Source organism: Alligator sinensis, unplaced genomic scaffold (genome assembly GCF_000455745.1).
Source record: "Alligator sinensis unplaced genomic scaffold, ASM45574v1 scaffold1447_3, whole genome shotgun sequence".
In the NCBI taxonomy this organism is placed as follows: domain Eukaryota; kingdom Metazoa; phylum Chordata; order Crocodylia; family Alligatoridae; genus Alligator; species Alligator sinensis.
The window spans coordinates 478,712-499,210 of NW_005842466.1; the positions used below are offsets into that span (position 1 = coordinate 478,712).

Below are 20,499 nucleotides of genomic sequence, written 5' to 3' on the forward strand. Positions count from 1 at the left end.
CTTTCTGTGCTTGATTGTCATCCAAGATCACCACAGATCAGACAGAACAAAGGCTTTAGAATGCCTTATCTCAGATAAGTGATCTTACCACCCACCTGTAGATGACTCCGCCTTGTTCTCTTGTTGACCCAAAAAATATTTCCAGTAAGGTTTTGCAGAAATCCATACATCTCAGCTTTAAGTCCAGAGACAATTTCAGCAAGAAGGCTTCATCCAGGTCTGTCTTAGTGACTTTTGTGTAGGTATGTCCATGAGAACTGCAAGGTAGTGGACAGCGCAGACAGAAGTGCAGCTCCCAGCTGTAACTCAGAACAATTTTTGCAAAGCATTCTCAGCTACAGTGTTACCCCAGACCAAAAAGGAGTATACCTCCATCACTTGGGTCTGTAGGGCGGCTGTTAGGAAAGCTAAGGCAGATACAGAACTAGGGCTAGCATCAAGGATCAAGGACAACAAAAAGTCCTTTTTTAAATACATAGGGAGTATGAAGAAGGCACTGGGTAATGTGGGGCCCCTGCAAGATACGCTAGGCAATCTGGTGGTTGCACCAGAGGAAAAAGCAGACCTTTTTAACAATTTCTTTGCCTCTATTTTTTTGTGCAGGGACCGGGACTCCCCCACCAAGATTTGGGACGGACTCAGGAGCAACTCTGCCAGGCCTAGGGTTAGGGTGGACTGAGTTAGGGAACTTCTGGAGGGGCTGGACATGTTCAAATCATCAGGTCCAGATGCTCTCCATCCTAGGGTGTTGAGGGAATTGGCAAGGGTTATCACAGGGCCCCTGGCATGGCTTTATGAGTACTTGTGGTGCTCTGGCCAGGTGCTGAATGACTGGAAGAGAGCCAATGTGGTCCCCATCTTCAAAAAAGGGAGGAGGGAGGACCCGGGCAACTATAGGCCCGTTATTCTTACTTCGATCCTGGGGAAGCTCTTTGAGAAGATTATCAAGGAGCACATCTGTGAAGGGCCAGTAGCAGGGATGATGCTCAAGAGCAACCACATGGTTTCATTAGAGGCAGGTCTTGTCAGACCAACATGATTGCCTTCTACGATCAGGTCACAAAATCATTGGACGCAGGTGTCATGGTGGATGTAGTCTTTCTAGACTTCAGGAAGGCCTTTGACACTGTCTCCCACCCCATTCTCATTAAAAAGCTAGGTGACTGTGGCATTGATGCCTACACAGTCAGATGGATAACAAATTGGCTGAGGGGCCGCACTCAGAGAGTGGTGGTGGATGGGTAATATTCAACCTGGAGAGATGTGAGCAGTGTAGTCCCTCAGGGCTTGATCCTTGGGCTCGCACTGTTCAATTTCTTTCTTAGCGACTTGGATGAGGGGTGAAAAGCACCCTGTTTAAATTCGTGGACAATACCAAGATTTGGAGTGAGGTGGGCATGCTAGAAGGGAGGGACAGGACACAGCTGGACCTGGACAGGTTACAGGGGTGGGCAAATGAGAATAGGATGGGATTCAATGCAGGGTGCTGCACTTGGGCAGTAAGAACCAGCAGCATACCTATAGGCTGGGGAACTCCCTTCCCAAAATCACAGTGGCAGAAAGAGATCTTGGGGTCATCATTGATTCCAAGATGAACATGGGCCGCCAATGCGAGGACACGGTCAGTAGGGCTAACCGCACCTTGTCGTGCATCCACAGATGCATCACAAGCAGGTCCAAGGAGGTGATCCTCCCCCTCTATGCAACACTGGTCAGGCTGCAGTTGGAGTATTGCGTCCAGTTCTGGGCGCCGCACTCCAGGAGGGATGTGGACAGCATTGAAAGGGTCCAAAGGAGAGCCACTCGCATGATCTGGGGACAGCAGGGCAGACCCTACGAGGAGAGGCTGCAGGACCTGAACCTGTTCAGCCTCCACAAGAGAAGGCTGAGAGGGGACCTGGTGGCTGTCTATAAACTTACTAGGGGGACCAGTGGAGAATGGGAGAGACCTTGTTCCCCCGAATGCCTCCCGCAGTAACAAGGAAAATGGCCATAAGTTGTTACAGAGTAGGGTCAGACTAGACATTAGAAGGCACTACTTCACAGGCAGGGCGACTAGGATCTGGAACCAACTTCCAAGGGAAGTAGTGCTGGCTCCTACCTTGGGGGTCTTTAAGAGGAGGCTTGATGATTACCTAGCAGGGGTCATTTGAGCTCAGTTTTCTCTCCTGCCTAGGGCAGGGGGTAGGACTAGAAGATCTGCAAGGTCCCTTCTGACCCTACATCTATGAATCTATGAAACACAAGTTCACTGTTGGTTCCCAGAAGTCGGGTTCCCATACCAATGGCCAGGGCTTTCTGCCAGTGCTTGTTGCTTTCAGAATGGGAGGGGGGAAAGGCAGTAGAGGGAGCTCATTCTTGGGGCTCCACAGCTGGTGCTGAAGGGTGGTGTGGATGAAATGGAGCCTCCCCCACTTCGGGAAGGCTGCAGTACACTCGGACCACCCTCCAGGGAGGGCTGAAACCCGCCCCCCAGACTGAACTCCCTCTTCTCCCTTCCCCCCTTCCCATTCTGAAAATAGTGACAGGCTGGGAGCTCAGCAGACACAAGTTAGAAAAGACACTACATTTTGTAACGTCTTTATCTGATACCTCATGAAATGAGAGGTCTGATTTTCACCCAGCTGGCCATTTTTTAAGCTGTTTGCAGCCATGCACTTGTGTTTGGTCACGGCTATAATCTGTTTTTTGTGGTCAGATCAGGTGAAAATTGTCACTTCTGTCTGGACCCGGAGAGTCTAGCTTCTTGTACTTGCATTTATACTGATGTAAGTCAGGAGGCAGACACGTGAGGTGGGTTTAAAATGGATGGAAGTGAGAGGAGACTTGGGCCAAGGCCCTCTCCAGTTTACATAAATAACAGGAACTGAGAAAAGAACCTTTTTTTCCCCCTCAAATAAACGTTAGATCAGGATTAGCAGAACGGAGGAGTCAGCAGCTCAGACTACATGCCTCAACAGTGTCAGGAGGCAGAGAAGATTCCACTCAGCCATTAGTACTCTCATTACTGGGCTCTCCTGAGTGTACATGAACTTTGCCAGTTTATGGAAACTGGCAGTGAATATTTTAAACTACAAGTGTGGAAAGCATATCTCCATTTTATCATATATTCATTGAGGCTAATTTATTTTTGATAGGGTCATTATTTACATTACTTTCCCTATAATCCCGCCCCCCCTTTCTACATGCAAATACAATATAAGGCTCCAAAACTTAAGCTTCCCAATGCTGAAAATAAGATTTTTATACAAACTGATAAAAGTTCTTAGCTTGATTTATCTCTCTAAACCAAAATAGTCTGGTAGTTTGCCTTGAAGTTAAAAGAAAAAAAACATACTCTGTCAAATCCTATATATTCCTTTTTATGTTTTTTGTCATTTCTCCTCTATTAACTCTGTCCTAAGGTTGGAAAGAAGACTGCACTCTAGTTTCTATTTACATACTGTACTTTAGCTTCGACTTTTTGGTTGCAGCCTGTTAAATTTATTGACTGTAAGTCCCTTGAGCTATTGAAAAGTATATGGCTTACATTGTATATCTTTTGAAAGATGCTACTGGTAGCCTATTTTAATGTGTTTACTTTCTCCAGATACAGTTTGTCTTACATATTCATCGTTTTTTCATAGCAAGGAGCAATTTCTTCATTGTAGCTATTGTTGGGAATTCTTACTGCATACATTAAGGTTTAGGTTTTTCAATGCTGCCTAAGGGAATTGAATGTCATATTAAATAATTAATGGCTATGGGGCATCCAAACCCCCATAAGCAAATGGCATTAGAAAATATGACCCTGAAAGAGAGAAAAAAATAATTTGAGGTAGTATGAGAGACATCTAGTTTGTGCTACATGTTATACTTAAGACTACAGCTAGCCAAAAAGGAAGATTCCTGGTGTGGGAGAATTAATTCTTTTTTCTTTTCTTTTCCTTTTTAAATTTTTTTAAATTTCCTCCAAGCGTTATTTAGGAACACCGGCACTTGGTATTTCAAAAAATGAAATCTGAAGCTTCTGTTAGTAATGTTAAACCTGAGAAAATGTCATTTTCACTGAGCAGTTGCCTGGAATCCCAGCATCTGTAGCTCTAATTAGATTGTTTCCAGGCTGCCACGTCATGTCTACCCCAAGTTAGGCCCAGGCTTGCAGTTGACCCACCTTTCCTTGTCTACATCACAGTGTGTAACCCATACCAAAGCTATCCACATAGTGTTTTTTTATTTCCTGAGCCAGGTCACAAGTTGTATCCCAGGCTCCCTACTCCCTAGTCCCATGCCCTTCTAAGAACTGGACTATGGAACACTTATATCTAAGTGAGAAAGCTCCAGTGTCCAGAAGTAGTTATTGCTGTAGAATAGCATTTCAAGGGCAGAACCATCACAGAATTTCTGCATGTAGACCTTTCTGGACATTTGGGAGCACTCAAATGATGGGCTGTAGACAGGCACATGGTACCCTTCACAAAGGATGGTGCACAAGACATTGAAAGAGCTGTTATGATATAGCTAGTATAGCTGCATGCTCCTGTAGTGGAAAACTAAAGTAGAGGAATGAATTTCTGAATAGAGAACATGACAACTAAAGGATTGAGATAGGAAGTGATCCAGGTTGTGTTTGTGTGTGTGTGGGCTGTGGGCAGTGTTAAGCCTGGTGTGGCTATCCTCACTGTGGTCCAGGGGCCTGGGTCCTTCTACTTCAACCACTTTTTGTGTGCAGAGGATACTGTTACTACCACTCAGAGATAATTGAAACATTGTTGCAGCTGCACTGGATGCTTTTGAGTGAGTGCTTTGACAGAAAAAGACCATAGGCACCCATGCTAGCTGAAGGGACAGTCTGAGCAGCCTGTAGACAGAGCTGGAAAGATAACCAAATATCTTCCTACTACACTTTTTCTACTATCTTGGGCTAATGGGGTGTTGATTCATGGATTTTGTGTACTCTTTTCTCTTTTATGGTTCTTCAATAAAATCTTTTTTGCAAGGCCTCAGTTTCCCTTTTATTAGAATTGGGCAGTAAAAACATACGGTTAATGGTTTAACAGGCAGAGAACTTAATTAAATGGAAAACACAAATAAATTAACAAAGCATTTCAAGCAGAAATAACCTAATGCGAATAAAAGCGAAACATGAGGTACAAGCTGAAGCTGATGGAATTAGAACAAGGACAGAGTGGGCTTTACTTTTCAAATACTCCAATCTCAAACAGTTTTCACAAAGGACAAAAAGTCCCATATGCCCCCGATCTGATTGCCAGTAATATTCTGTGTAGAACACTGCACTATAAAATGTATGCATTTTCAATGCAAAACTAACGTGTAAAAAAGTCTGGTTTTAGTCATTTCATATGCAAATAAACAAATATATTTCTCTAATGTTTCTCTGATGTTGATATATAATACTGGGAACTTGTTTCTGAGTTTGGATGTCACTTGAGGGTTTGAATAGACTGTACAAAAGGAAATTTCCAGAGGCTGAAAGTGTGCATGAATTCTATTTTACTGCAATGTGCCACTGATGGGGTAGGACTAAGGCAGGAAATCTGTTGCCTTTTGCAATATTTATTTTCTGGGTTTGCAAGGTTCAGACTCTAAGACACAAGGGAGAGATCAGGCCCCAGGAAAGGTACTGAGAGCTTTCTGGATGCCAGATAATGGTTTTGCAGGTTGACTTATTTACTTTAGGCTTATTCTAGGGGAGACTGGTGATTCCTTTCTTTTCTCTCTTAAAGTAGAACTAAAAATGGATGAATGTGGTTTGGGAAGGACATACCAGTCTCAGATGGGCCTCCTCAGTCATCCGTAGACTCACTGCTGGGTTCCCTATTTACTGGAAGACGGTCTTTGTAATGAGGGACTGTCACCGCTGCTGTCAACCTGGTAAACTTCAAAAGCAAAACTTCTCTCTCCTTTTCTCTTTCTTTGTTGAAAAGATGATAATTGCTTTAGTTGTCCTGTAAATCAATTATTTTCTTTAGCTAACACTTATAATGGAAATTGCCAAGGAGCAATTTATTTGTGTTTAAAGATTGATGTGGCCCTCCTGCAGGTTCAATGATTATTTAAAATGTATCCAGGTTTGTGCGCATGAGAGATTTTACCCATATTCAGGATACTTTTAAACTTGAAGTCTAAGGTACCCATCATTATCATAGCCAGAGTTCCCCCTCCTCCCTATAAAGATTGGTTAATTTGTTCCTATAACACCAGTGTGAGTAGGAAGGTATTAAGTAGGCCTGTGCAAAGTGGCTAGTATTTGCTTCGGATTTGGACTCAGGCTGATTTGGGGGACAGTGATTTGATTTGGTGATTCAAATCACTGTCCCAAATCGATTCAGCTGAATCTGATTCAGAGATTTGGCTGCTGCTGAATTTCTGAATCACCCAGGCCAGGGCCCATCCCCTGCCCTCCCTCCCAGCCTGGCAATTGCTGCCCTGCCCGCCCCAGCTCCCGGCACTTTGAAAAAAAAAATCCCCAACTCACCGGGTGCTGCTGGATGGGCAATACCCTCTGCCCCCCCACTGCCCTATGCATGGGGAGCTCTGCATGACCTCTCTGAGCTGCCCTGCCCCCCGCTTCCCCAGCCCTGCATGGCTGCCCCGCCTGCCCTAGCTCCTGCCCTTGAAGAAAAAAAACCCAAGAAAACCCCCTGACTCACTGTTTCTGCTGGGTGGGGGGTGATCCCTGCTGCCCCTCACTGCCCTGCACCACATGGGGGGCTCTGCACTAGCCCCCTGAAGCCCAGAGGCCATTGCAGGTGTGGTGAGTCCTGGGGTTTTTCTTTTTTTTTTTTTTTTTCTTAAAGGGCTGGGGCAGGCGGGGCAGCCTTGGGGGGGTGGGTCTGAGGGCACATGCAGAGCCCCCCACACAGTGTGAGGCAGTGGGGGGCACTGGGGGTCACTCCCCCACCCAGCAGCACTTTGTGAGTGGGGCTTTTTTTTAAAGCACTGGGATCTGGGGCAGGCGGGGCCCCTACTTATCAGCTCCAAGTCTGGCTGCAGCTCCCTGCTGCAATGGGCTGGGACTGTCCGAAGCATTGAAGCTTTCTGAATCTTTTCCAAAAATTCGGAGAGTTGAGAATCGATTCAGACCTTTTAAATGGTCCCCTGATTCGATTCGGATTCAGAGATTCGGCCACCAAATCGGGCTGAATCTCCTGCGAATTGAATCAGCACCCGAAGCTTCGCACAGCCCTAGTATTAAAGTCCCCATTTTATATAGGGGAACTGAGACGGAGCCTTTAAAGGGCAGATTTTTCTAAGGTATTTTGGGGCTAGGTACAAAAAGGGACCCAAGCACCTAAAGAGGACAGAATTTAGGTGTCAAAATTCAATCCTTAATCCTGTGCAAATTTTCACTAATAAAGTTTCCTAAATTCCTGACATTCTGCTTCTGCATGTGCAGGGGCATCTGAGCCTGGTCAGCGCTGAGCAGCTCTGAGTCTAAGCTCCACCAAGATTCACAACTAGGCATTCCTCTGCTTATCTGCCCTTAGAGATTTGATTCAGTAGGTGTGTTTAGAGCATGGTTAATGCACATCTATGGATGGATCTCCATACAAAACAAGGCAGCAGCTGTTCCTTTCTTTGAAAAACAAAGGAGAGTGGTGTGAAAGTAATGGCCCCTTTTATATGGCAGCCTATTAGTTAGATCAGTCACCCAAGAAGTGGTGATACCTGTGTTTAATTCCCACCCCTGGTTGTGCATGTCTGCCACCACCATAGGCTAAAGCAGTCTATTTTGGAGTGGGGAGAAGATGCACTCAAAGTCTTGTTGAAGCTGTTCCATTTTGTGTAAAAAAAAAAAAAAATTACAAATTCATCCACTGCAAGGGAGGAGGCAATAATGAACTATTTTTTCCTGAGAAATGTTTAAACAAGTGTCTCAGAAGTGGCCAACAAATGCTTCTCACTTCTAACTTCCTAGTCCTGTTCAGCCCCAGACTTCGGTGGAGATCATTGGGATACATGTATGCTCCATATATGGATGCCAGGGGCTGACTCGGGCCAAATGAGCTGACAACCACCGTGGATGTTTATTGTTTCAGATAAATATCTTTGAAGCGCATTGTTGTCAGTAGCAGAGAAAGCATTCATGAAATACGTCTGGAAATAAGGTACATGCGGTATATGTGAATTTGGGTGAGGTCTTGGTTTACAGCATGCATGCCAAGTAAATATAATTATCTAGCTCAGTATCTTTATGGCTCCCTTCACAATAATTAGCTCAAGTGAAGCTGTATTTAGTTTACATAAAGTTTCAGTTTGCCGTAAAGAAAATCTCTGAAATAAATCAATAATTCACCACCTAACAAACATTGCGAGCCCCATTGTGTTTAGGAATTTCCAAATGCAGCACGACTACTTGCTCCGCTTCTCCAAGTGAGTTGTGACAGTTTGAGATACCAGATATTTTCATGCAAGAGACAGAAGGCATGTAAAACCAAACAAATAATGACACCAAATGAAGCTCTGATTAGGAGGCTATGACATGATTCTTTGAAAATCTTAAGTGTCTGGCATGTTTTATATTTTAACTGATTCAAGCAAGTTACACTGATTAGGTTTTGGTGGTGAGGGAAGCACACTTTATTAAAGAGGGAACGTGTCAGGGCTTGGTGCCAGTCAGCTTCAACTACCGCTGTAACAAACACATCAGCCACTCTCATTCGAAGAGAAGCAAGAGACAACATGTTTCATATTTTCCACTTTCCTTCTCTATTCTCCTACCAGTTCACAAGAGACAAGTGCTAATTGTCCCTCAGGGCCAACAGTGAGTTACATCATCATCGTCATCATCATCACCACAACAATAATAATAATATGCCCATTCTCTTTCCCATGTGAGGAAATCATAGGTCTAAAAGTATCTTCTGATTTCTTAATAGGATGACAAATTAATGAATGGTAGGGAGGGGTGAATTGGGTATTCCTATTTGTCTCTCCTCCTACTGTAAGAAAAAGATGATGTTCAGTGAGTTTGGAAAGTGACCATTTTTGGCAGGAATGAAAGGAAATACCCTTCCCACATATGAATGACTAGTCTGTGGAATGCATTGCCATAATACACCACTGACACCTTGAGCTTAGCAAGACTGAGTATTTATCGGATAATGAAAATGTCCATTGTTGCACTGGAGAGGATTTAAAAATAAAGAAAATCCAAAAGTTAGGCAATGAAGACACAGAGAGATTTTAGGCCAGACTTTTCCTGATGGGTATGAAAAAGGAACCTTGCCTATGTATTAGGTTATTCCATAATTATTCACTGTGGGGTTTCTTGCGCCTTCCTTTGAAGCATGTGATTCTGACTAGTGTCAGGAACAGGATAGTAGACTAAATGAATCACTATTCTCATCTGGTACAGAGCTTCTTGTGTAAAACGCATATAATAATCTAATACACACAAGTGCTGTGATTGCTAATAATGCCTGTAAAAGTCTCTCACATTATTTAATGAAAGCTGCTACCTACCAGATTTCCAGAGTGCTATTATGTTCATACTTAACTTACATATTACAGTCCAGTAGTCAAAATGTGCTTTATCTTTGTTTCGTGACAAACGGGTTAAGAAAAATGCATTCATTTGCCTGTAGGCCTGGCCACAAAATGGAATGAATGAATACCACGTAGGTTAAGTGACATTTGTTCAGTTTTGTGTTTTGCATTAAAAGTTAACACACAGAAGAATGAGAATCTTTATTAAGTTTCACGGTGGGATGTAACCAACTAGAGGAAGCCTGGACTTGATAACCAGCATTGTACCTTTCTGAGGTTAAAATCACACTTTGTTTCTGTACAGCAAGAGATGTTCATGTTTCATTAAATAATAAGGCCGTCATGTTCTGCATTTGAGAGAGGCAGTGCCTATTGTGTTTGGTTTGGAATGAATACGGTTTCAAACCTTTTGTGCGCATCATTGTGCAGCGCACCATTATCTCAGCTGACGACTCCAGGTATTGGCAGAACACACAGCAGAATCATGCATCACTGTCTTGGCATTCTTTTGTACCATAAATAGACAGAGATGAATTAAAACACACCAGGAGAAAAAAAAATGTCTTTCATAGAGGATCCATCAGAGAATCTGAGAAGTTTGTTTCAATAATTCATAAGTCTTGAAGTGGAATGAATTTTGCAGGTTTGAGGCTGCTTTGATAACAAGTAATTATATATTGCCTATTTTAAGCAGGGTGGGGGGGTATTTTTTCTTTTGCTATCTAGAGGTGTTGCAGACCATACATTCCCACTGCTGTTAATATCTCTGAAAGCCAGGCTCAGGTCTCTTCTATGCAAAAGAGCGTTACTAGAAATTCTTTGTTGGTTAGGATTGTGCTGGCAAAAGTCCCATTGTAGAGACCATTATGTCAGGATACTTGCCTGGAACGAGGAGGACTGAGATTCAAGGCTCTGTTCCCAATTGAGAAGAACTTTTCATCCCAGAGAACGTCTACATCCTAATCACTGGGTTACTGGCTCTCTTACTTTCAGGTGGAACATTTTATTTGAGCTGCCTTAGTAGCTACAGATTCTACAGGAAGACTTGGTATTGTTTGGTAGAAAAAAAAAAAACCTACTGCAGATTATACATGTGACTATAGATTGATTTATACTCAAGCCTTCTGTCAACAACATCAACATGCTGTGTGCACATGGAGCTAAATGGGCAAACACACTACCCAGTAACAGAAAATAGCCCGAGGATTAATTAATTGGCTAATGTTTTAAAAACACTTTGAAATTAGAACATATCTCATTCGTGCTAAGTGTACTAGAGCCCAGGCTTCCTGCCATAAGAAGAAGAGACGGATGCACAAAGACCTCCTCCTTGCCAGGGGTGTTTGGATTATTGAACTGAAAAAAGCATAATGTGCATCAAAGACATTGCTACCTGAAGTTCCAGGGCAGGTGCTTTCTTCAAAGTGAGCAAAAGGAAACTTTATGCAAGAGCCTTTGATAGTATGAATCAGCCTGTTTTACTGACTTCAGTAGGCACAAGATTTATACCAGCTGAAGGTTAGACACACAAGGCATCTTTACACATTCTTGGGGGAGGAGGGGGTGGGGCAGGGGGGTGCACTTTAATTAGAGCGGCTCTCAACAGCCAATTTAATTAAAGTGCCTGCAGTGTCTCATGTATTCAGTGTCCCATGCTTCAAAAGAGCAGTGGGGGCACTTTAACTAAAGCTTGTTTAAAGAGCTTTAGTTAAAGCACCTCCATCTTCATTTTGAAGCATGGGGACACTGACTACATGTGCCACTGAGGCTGCTGGAGCACGCTATTAGCATACTCCAGCAGACTCGATTAATGAAACAGGAAGGCATGTATGGGGTATAGAACGCCTTCAGAGATCAGTGACAGCTGAGCAGGGGTTTTTACAAATAACAGTTTGGGGTTTAGTTACCTAAAGTCATTTTCAGGATCTGGCTCATGGCCCTCCTGCATCTCCCTAGCTTATTCCTGGGATATTTTTTTAGGTGCTTCTCTCCAGAGAAGGCCAGCAGGCCATATGCTTTCTGCTGGGTTAACTTTCAAAGTAACAAGGGCCGTCTACCAAGCAAATACAGTAGTGTACCCTTTGCTAGTCCTGGATAAAGCTCTGTAGGAGGTACAGAAGTATAGATGGAAAGAGTAAAAAACAGAGACTCTAGAATAGACAATATAGGCAGTGCTGTTTCGCTTAGTGATATTTCGCTATAACACTCATTTAAAGTTGATACCCGATTTCACTTAGCGCTCAGCGAGTTTTGTTATAACTTTCATGGTTGCCATCTCTATTGTCAAATACTTTCAGTTTCGCTTAACACTGGGTTTGCTTAATGCTCAGTTTTTCAGGAACCAATTAAGAGTGCTAAGTGAGGGTTGCCTGTAGTTTATTGTCTGTTCTAGAGAGAGCAGCATGGGGCTGGGTTAGAGGCCCAATAGAGCTCTACAGCTGGAACACAAAGAGCCTATATACATTCTCACCAAAGCCTTAAAATGGCTAACTGGTATGGAGAGGAGACGGCCTTTTATAGGCAAGCTTGTAACCAGCTTTCCACTTTAAATTTAGCAGGTTGGTGAGTCCTGCTCTAATATCCTCAATAAAAGACCCTCTAGTCTTCATGTTTGAGTGTCCCATGTGCATAGGCGAACTAGTGATAAATTGGAGATTCTGTTTCAGGGAAATGAGGTCCAGAAAAATCACATGTACCTCATAACTAGCAAATGACTTTTGTTTTCACAAAGCTCCAAATTTGCTTGGTTGAAAGAGATCGTGTTTAGATCAGTCAAGAACTGTCTGGGAGATTTAGGCCAGGGACAGCCGTTACACTTTTACGTGTATGAGTGATCAGAAATTTGTCTATACCCAAAACAGAACAGAAGTTTGGTATTGATTTAAAAATGGTGGAACCTGGTCTAAGATTTGCACCACCCTCACCAAAGGGTGAACGTGCGCTCTGTTCACTACCGATCTAACCTACGCCACTTCTGGACAACCATGCAACTTAGATCAATTCCACCTTGGGCTTTTTGAATGGTTGCACCTAGCCTTAGTGAACATGGCTGTGTCTGAGAAGCTGAGATGATGGTTGCAGTTATTCACCTCAGAAACAGAAATGGCAGCAGCTGCTATCAAGTACTGCTGAATATTAAGATATTGGTGTGGTCTGGCAAACTCTGTAAGGTTCATCAGAGCTGGTACATGGGATTTGTAAAATTCACAAGGAATTGGACTAAGGCTATAGTTGTGAGGTTATTGACTGAGGTTAAAGTTCATCAGCATTGATATAGGTATCATATGTTCAACTATTGGTTAGACCAGTGTTTTTTAACCTGCGGTCTACAGACCCCTGGAGGTCCACAGACTATGTTTAAGGAACCTGCAACAAATGACTATGATCAATCAAATGTATTTCACACAATTCAAAGGAGCCCACACCTCCATTCAAAATGTTTTTGGGAGTCCACAAATGAAAAAAGGTTGAAAACCACTGGGTTAGATGAACTTGAGAAACTTCCAAAGGGTGTGAAAGGCATGCACATTGTCTTGGACTCAGCTAGAATAATGACTCTTTCTTAATCTAAGAGAGACCCACAAATACAGACCTCAGAACCTTCCTACCCTTTCTTACCCCTACATATGCCTTTACTTACAGACTTTTGAGGAGCCATACAACTACCCTGATGTACTATCTAATGTAATTCAAATGCAGGGGCCTAAGACTTGATGGCCTAGGAGGCCTCTTCCAGACTCTAATCTGTATACCAAAATGTATAAGGACTCATCCATATTTGATTCCACCTTCTCTTTATCATATAAACCCCTAATCTTCCACACCAATGCTTAAATTTATTAATGGAATAAATATGTGGAAAGTGATTGTCCAACTGCCTTTGTCTGTTATTGGAAGACTTCAACAAGCTAAAACCTTTGTGGCACACATAGGCTAGGCTCACTTAAGCCAGAGTCCAGGGTATAAATGGCTTGAACGAAATAAGTTCATTACAGCTTAGAAATGACTACAGTTTAGTTCCACAGGTAGCAAGCGGGAGATGAATACATGTTAATTAACAGGTTTTAATGCAGTATATGCTTCTAAATGATTTGGCAGAGATATCGTTACCATGATTCATAGGTTCACAGATTTTAAGGCCAGAAGCAACCATTATGATCATCCTGCTCAACCTTCTGTATAACACAGAGCAAAGAACCTCACCCAATAATTACTGCATTTAGTCCCTAATTTCTGTTGAGACTATTTCATATATTTTTTTATTTAAAAAAAATATCAAGGCTTGATTTAAATAAATAAATTAATAAAAAGCCCATTGTGTCCCTGACTCTTAAATTTGCAATTTGCTTCGGGAATTATCTTTATGCTTATTTTCACATGGCAATTTTTTGATGACAATTTTATCAAAACACCAAGAAAGCTCCAGACAAAACCTTTAGTTTTCCTGGGTGTATATATTGTAGCACAAGTAGGACAGTCTTTTAAAAATCACTAAGCCCTCTTCCCCTTCTCTCCAATCTCTCCCCTCCAAAAAAATAAAAAAGGAAGGAAGGAAAGCAAGCAAGCACAAGAAAGCTAGAACATTCTAAATCTGGAGGCAGGTCCTTTGCACATTGTTGGTGAACATGGACAGGAATCTGTTATATTTTTGGAGGAGAAAGGTAGCTTTGGAGGAGAAAATACAGCTTTGCAGACCTGGCCAGAAATGGTGAGGCCATCTCTGCCAAGATGAGACAAAAGATCTACAGAATTTTTTTTCTGTTGTAGTTCTCTTGTACCTTACACCCACTTGCACCATTTTTCTTGTTTCGCATTACCAAGCCTCAATTAAGTTTTGTTAGACAAAAGGGACCACATCAAGTAGGTCAGGATGGCTGGGACGCCTGGGCAAAAATAACAAAGGGAAGGCATGTTTCTAAATCGTACTGCATCTTGCAGCTATCCTTGGGAAGATGGAGTTTACTCGCCCTGAATTCAATGGCCATACCCACTATTAAGATCTAACCTATAATGAGATCCAAACTCTGCCATGCTCTATCATGTTAAGTAGAAACTTCCTCCTTAAATAGTCTCTTTGTGGGAGTAGTTGCAGATTAAATGTATTACAAAAAGAGCCAGGCTGTGGGTGCATCTACATGTGCCCCTTACTGTGCATTTGGTACTTCGCAGTCTTTAAATTTAGGAAGTACTAAATGACTGTGCAGTCCTGGCAGTGCACAATTATTTTTAGATGCTACATTGTCGTAGTGACAAGCTATGGTGACGTAGCTTGTCACTACAGTGACATAGCACCAGCATCACTGTTTGTGCCTGCCAATGCTACATCGTCATAATGATGAACTACGTTGCCATAGCTTGTTGCTATGGCAACATAGCATCTCATGTATACACGTCCTGTGAAACCCTAATTCACTTTGGGCCCAGTTCTAAGTCAATGACAAATCCCCCGCTGACATCAAAGGCACTTGGATGTCACCCAACGAATTACTTCATGAATAGTCTCATTAAAGTCAATGAGGTTACTTGTGGAGTAAGTTATGAATCAATGGGAATAAAAGTATCATGATTAACTTGGTAGCAATAATACCATAATTTCATTAGTAAAAGGCAATTTTAGCTTGGGCATTTATCTAAACTAGGGATAAGGTAATAAAATCCATAGTTTCAAGGAGCTTAAAAGAAATTCTTAAATATTTTTGAGTAGTCAGAAGTGCAAGAGTTTGTGTTTGGGCTTGTATGTAATCCAGTAACAAGCTGATATAATTAAATGGTTACTCCATGAGTGAATTGGCCTTACTCTTTTCTTCATCTGGTAGGCAGGCTGATTAAATTTATGCTATGTGCTTATTCTCATTGTAGCAAAATGAGTTTTGTTTATATTTCTAGTCACTACAAGGTGGTAACAACCTTGCAAAATACATTGATTCATGTTTAAAAAAATCAGATTGATCAGGAAAAGAACAAAATGTCACCCAGTACACAGTATTTGTACTTAATGGAAATGACAGTAAGCAAACAAACAAAATTCTTGATTGCAATCCTTAAGGAAAATTAAATTTATAGTTGAGTCTCAGAGTTTGGGAACTACCAGTTGTTTCCTGGAAGTCACTATTCAAAATGAGTTTTGGGAAATCAAGTTAGTATTGACTTGGTCCATAATGCTTGGCTGTTGCTTTTTTTGTTGAAGATTGATTAAATTACTCTGAACAAGCTCAAAGTCTGGGTCCTTATCTGAAGCCATTTGTGAATCTGGCCATAACACGTTCCCTGAAAAAGTATTTCAGAGAGTAAATAATCTTGGAAGCTGGAAGCATGTTGTTGTTCCCATTATAAAAAGACAAATAAATTGAATTTGTGTCCTTGTCTTAATATACATCTTTTCTTTCTTTATTCCACATCATTTTCCTAGGCTGAAGGGCCCTGAGGTTATTTGTTCAGGTTTCTATAAGATGCAATAAATGATAATTTTGGCTGTAGCTTAATGAAAGAAATAGTTGAAGAACAAGTAAATAAAGAGTAACAAATATTGGCAACTCTGCTTTAGAGCTTGGTTTTCACATTTATCTCCCACATCTCTACCTAAGTTATTCTTATTCTTATTCTTATTTATATTACATTGGCCCAAACTAAGATCATGGTTCCATGTCAGGCACATGGTAAGAGAAGGTCCTAGCCCCAAAACACTAATGGAAAAACTGACAAAACAGATTTGGCATGGAAAACAGATATATGAAAGAATTTGGCTGGTTCACCTAGATGTATGAGTACAGCCCATTTATCTTGACTCCCAGGCTGATGCACTATTCAGGGGATCAAGTTGCCCCTTGATTAGCTGAGTTCAAGTAACTCTCAAAAGCTCCAATCTGAATCCAGGTCCCAATCAAGGGTGCCTGACAGTCTAAATCTACATAGGAAAACATTGGCCTGTACATTTATACACATAAAGTGACTAGGTGATAAAGGGTACATATCTCATCAATTGCATTTATTTATTATGGGGGGGGAAGGGGTAGAAAACAGAAGGAAGGGTTTGAGGAGCACATTGGAAAGTTGAAGAGTTCCAGCTGGGCCTCTTCCAGTCTTGCTGCTTTTGCTTCTGATTCTTGCCTTTGGAAGTCCCTGCTATTCTTGGAGTCTGGTGCTGCCAAGAGATGGTACTTGTACACGTGACACCATTACCAATTACACATGACAAAAAATTCACTTTGTGTGGCTTAATGGCATCATGGTGTGCACATGCAAGAGTTTTGGAGCTTTTAAATGAGTTTGCTGGTTGGCAAGATTGGCCACGGGGCGGGGGGGGCATGCACCCCTCCCTAAGGTGGCACCAGTTGCCCATGCCCGGGGTGCTGGAAGCCCAGCTGGGCTTCTAGCTGGCTGGGTGCTGCCCCAGCTCAGAGACACCTAATCCAATACTTCCCCAAGCCCGCCTGAGCTTCCAGCATCCTGCAAACTGTCCCCACCACCTCCTCTGGCCACCAACAAAACCAACCAGCCTCCTACCACCTTCCTGTGCTGCTCCAGGGACAAGTCAGCCCATTTCCAGGTGGTCTTAGCCATCTTGCCAGCCACAGGAGCCTGCTAAAGGCAGATGTGGTAAGAGGCCCAATTCTTTTTTTTATTTTTTTTGGTGGAGCTTGCCTGCCTTTCCTGCAACTGGGGGGTGAGACGCTGGCAGGCCAAGTGGTCCCTGAGCTGTGGGGAGCACTGGTCCTTCCCTCCATGATGGCGGTACCTCTTGGGGTGAGCTGGGAGGGCTGCTAGCGGGTCAGATGCTGCCCCAGCTCAGAGGCAGCATCCAGCCCAATCCAATTCTTTCCTGAGCCTGCTCGCTGGAAGCCCACCAGGTGCTGTCCCTCAGGCAGGCTCAGGGAATTGTTGGATTGGGCTAGGTGCTGCCTCTGAGCTGAAGCAGCACCCAGCCTGCTAGCAGCCTGTCCGGGTGGCCCCAGTGGGTGCTGCCTACAGGGAAGGACTGGGGAACCCCACAGCTTAGGGATTGCTTGGCCCACCAGCAGTTCACCCGCTGGCTGCAGGCAGGCTCTGGCTCCCCCCCCCCCCCCCCAAAAAAAAAAAAAAAACAACCCAAAAAAGGATCGGGCCCCTTGCCACAATGTGACAGAAAAAATGAAATGGTGAGTTTCAATTAAAAACCCACCATTTCAGTTTAGGGGGCGTAGAATAAAACCCTGAGGACTAAACCCTTGTCACATGTACAAGAGCTCAGAAAGTCTGCTCAATTTCTCAAATCTCCTTTAACTGGTTTCCCTTCTAGAGACTGGATCTATGCAGGGCTGGGCTTTGGAACGGAGACTCATCCTACAATACTGCTGCCAGTCCTGTCAGTTTTGTGGAAGGTTTTACCTCTTCTTGAGAACAGGTTTGTGTTGGGGAATACCAGTCTGCCTCATCAGCTCATGTGACTTGGGTGGGGTGCCCATGCACAGAGGTTATGATTTGTTTTCCTGTTCTTTTCACCTTTTCTCATACCAGATTAAGAGTTCACCTAGAGACTTATGAGTCTTTAATTAAATAGGACATGACCTGAGCCCAAGTTAAACATGCAACGAGAGAGACTCTAGAAGTAGCATTGTGTAGATGCATCCATGCATGTGGTCAAGGTGTATGGCTCTAGTGTTTTCACATCAGCTCAGAGAGAGGGATGACATGTTCCCTTGCGTTGTCAGCTCTCTAGCTGACCTCCTCTAGTTCTTGAGGTTGAACGCAGTACCTTCCCAGTCCAAAACTGAGGCAATATGCCTGAGTTAATATGGCAAGGAAGGCAAGCCTGTTTCAGGCTTTTTGTTGTTCTGTTTCTTTATTTCTCTTGAGTTTCTGTCTCAGGTAGACAGAAATTCATGTAATATCTTGCTTAAATTTGAGCTGTTCTCGTACATTTTTTTAACCATCTAGTTTCTTTGAACTTTGCATAAGGAGGAGGAATGTTTTCATGGGGACTGTGCTGATTTGTTCTGTATTAATTTGAATACATTACTGATAGACTGAATTTATTTCCAATCCACAAACAAGGTGGATACAGATAATTCTCTCTCCCTCTCTCTGTTTCTTTGCATGTGTTGGGAAGCATGGGGTTTCAGATAAAGAAAGAATATTTCAGTTTGTTAAAGGTAACAGTTTTAGTTAGCTGCCACGAATTCGGTTGACACAGGAATCTAGGATATTCACCTTAAACCACTGCATTATTTTTGTATCAGATTAGTATTTAACAGGTCTGCTTGGGTATTTATTGACACAATCTCCACACCTAAAGGTGCCTATGCAAAACTCTGATTAATTAACTAATTAGTTAATGCATCAGTGCTTCATCTGCCTGCCTTATCTCCCATCAGGTAGTTAGTAGCATGACCAATGGAGCTCACCTAAAAAGTGATATTGTAAGTGAACAGAGTAGTAGGAAGAGATAAAACATGCAAGCAGATGATTGAGAACAGGCATCTTAAGGTTCCAGCTGAGCAAGGTAAGTAATTGCTTAAATGCTTATCAATGAGCAGTGCTTGAGATTTAGTTGTACTGAAGTATTTGATTTGGGCTACGCAGGGAATCTGTGGCAGAGAAGACTTTTACAGCCACGTCTCATGAATTCCAGACCGATACCTTAACCAGTATGATGCTTGCTCTATTATTCCATAATGCACTTTGCAATCCTGGAGAAAATCCTAACAGATTCAAGAGCTTGCTTTTGAGAACAACCTATACTGAGAATGCATTAAAGAAAATATCATTCTAATTGGTTTAGGTGTATGTGCAGTCTCACTGCCGATACAAAGGGAGAAGTTGCATCAGTAAATAACCTCATTTCCTTGCCTTGTGTCCTGTACAATGTGCGTGCCCTGTGAAATTTTATGGCTATGGTGGTTATATAATCATAGGAATCTCTGACACAGCGGTTGCCTGGTTGCTTTCTCTACTTTAATAGCACTCTTTTTTTTCTTTAGGTGGTAAGAAAACCTCATTGGTTTCATAGTTCTTTGGCTCCATTTCCTGTTTGCAGGTGCTAACTTAATTAGAATCATGGGGCAGAACTGAGCAAGATATTTTCCGTGGGAAAAGCTCCAAGATAATACTGGATTATTATTTATCGATCTCCCTTTCAACACCTACATTCTGCCAGGATAGGGGAGGAATGTGATGCGGGAGACAAGAATTTACACATGAACGGAGGCCCGCCAAAGCAGCAAACCTTTTCTAGACATTGGAAAGAGCTGATGAAAAATTTTCTGTCAAAGCTGTTTTTCAGTAGAAAATTGGTGTGTGTGTCTGATAAATTGATATTTTTTTGTGAAAGGTGTTTGCTTTTTATCTTTCTTATGAAGTCTCGCCAAAATTTTCCATGGGGCATGGGAGAAATACTCCATTTTCTAAGCAACCTGACTATAAACTGATTTTTTTCAAAAGAAATAAAGAAAAAGAGAGGAAGGAGAGTCGTGTTTTAATTAATGCTTTGCTGATGCTCACGAGTAATGTTGTTTTTGTCTCCCATTCCCCATGGCAACCTCTTCTGTTTCTCTGCTCACAAAAATCATGACTTGTTTGAGACTATTTGAGGGGGGGTGGGCCAGGTAAATGTCCAAAATAATAGAAATAACTTATCAGGGAACATCCTTTAGTTCTTTTTTTATTTCCCATCTTCATAAGACAGAAGCTTAAAATCCAAGGCACTGATTTTTGCATACAGATGATCCGTGCTCCTTACATACGGCGTGCTAATGACTTTGGAGGCTCTACTAGTTTTCTCCCTTCTTTCCTTCTCTCCTTACCCCCTTCCTCACTTCTCTAGGTCTAGTCCAGTGAGGAACAGTTCGTTAGACCTGGCAGGGACCCACACGGGTTCTCAGGTAATATACTGAACAACTCATGTTTTACTACCTCTGGCGGTGCCCCAATTGTGAGTTGTAACTCCAATGTAACACGTACAGCATAAAACACCAACATGCACAACATAAATACTGCCGGGACTTCTCTGGATACAAGAAGGATATAAATGAT

General features: G+C 42.5%; 1 long non-coding RNA gene across 1 annotated transcript; it reads left to right on the top strand.

Moving 5' to 3' along the window:
* Positions 1 to 5,743: 5,743 nt before the first annotated feature.
* LOC112551454 lies at positions 5,744 to 19,828 on the top strand. Its single transcript, XR_003095767.1, has 4 exons — positions 5,744 to 5,874; positions 8,043 to 8,111; positions 17,768 to 17,872; positions 19,449 to 19,828. It is a non-coding gene; the product is annotated as an uncharacterized LOC112551454 (long non-coding RNA).
* Positions 19,829 to 20,499: the final 671 nt, after the last annotated feature.